The sequence below is a fragment of the Megalops cyprinoides genome, chromosome 3, assembly GCF_013368585.1.
Source record: "Megalops cyprinoides isolate fMegCyp1 chromosome 3, fMegCyp1.pri, whole genome shotgun sequence".
NCBI classification, from domain to species: domain Eukaryota; kingdom Metazoa; phylum Chordata; class Actinopteri; order Elopiformes; family Megalopidae; genus Megalops; species Megalops cyprinoides.
In genome coordinates this window covers 19,344,060-19,345,400 of record NC_050585.1, presented here as the reverse complement: position 1 = coordinate 19,345,400, position 1,341 = coordinate 19,344,060, and positions in this window count along the sequence as shown.

Here is a 1,341-nt window from a genome sequence, read left to right as displayed (position 1 = left end):
TGGCTTTGACATCAATATGTGGGTAATAATATACTTAGCCAATGTTTTACATAATAATTTATGTGCATCGGGGGCAATATCTGAGGCCTGTACATCCCCTCAAAGTATGTTGTTACAACAAACAAATGTACATTGTTATAACTCAAAACAAAATATGGCAGTGCGATCTGTACTTGGTTAGCACATAAAATGTTTTTTTTTTTTTTTAATGTACCACTAGGGGGTACAATTTTAGATTTCTACAGCAGATAGCAGTTATACTCATTCTCTTTGCCAACAGGGAACCACAAATGTTGGTTAAGACTTCAAACTGTTCTACAAATTCTTATAGTATCTTACACTGCATTCTAAATACAGACAGCCTAGCATCTAAAATGCCTCAGTGGGTTATGTTAGTGTCTCTTGATACAGTTCTTTTGCTGACAAGCACTTGAACAAAGTTATGTTGTTATGATGTCTCATGTCGTATTAGAGCTAAAGTATTAAATTTTTTTGTGGGACTGACAAACAGAGGACACATTTATGGATTTATGGTTTTGTATTTATATTTGTTGGCATTTTGTTTTACACAGCCCCATACATTTCCTAAACATGCACTACAAATGCTTTAAGAATAATGAACACATTTTTTATAGTTATTACTGTGAAACCCAGTTTAACTCATTAACCCAGTAAAGGACAATCAAATGTTGACATGCGTATATCATTGTCAAAAATCCACATCTTTTAAGAGCTCAAGGGTTTCCTAAGTGTATACTTGTCAAATGTTCCACAAGTCAAAATTGCTATCAGCAATCAGCTTCTTATGCATGCCACAGTGCCCTCTGGTGGCGAAGATGACTGTTCAAGGCACGGTAAAGCCTCTAGCTCCGAAAAAACCTTCAAACCAAGACAGTCTTCAGCCTCCAATGGCTCTAGTAGAGAGTCTGTTTTCATTAAGGCTGAGACTGCGAGAAGCGAGAGGCAATTCCGCTGTTCCCGTATACTCCCAAGCAGAGATACAAAAAAAAGAAATTTCCAGATCTGGGAGGCCCTTAGCAGCTGTTCTGTTCAAATCACAGCCACTTCACTTATTCACAAGTGGATGGTTCACAACACTAGATGAAGATGATATTGAATGATCTTTAAACATGTTGCACCCCCCCCCACCACCACCTCAAATGCAGATCGGGTTAGGTGCACTGAGCTCACCCTGCCTTGCCCACACATGACATTTGCACATTCACCCTGGTGGTCTGTACATGCACAATAACATTGCCACAATGTCGCAGAAACACTTGGGAAAGTTTCAAGGTGACTCAAGGTTATGCTTTTGCTGATAAACAAAGTGGGTGGGGTGGG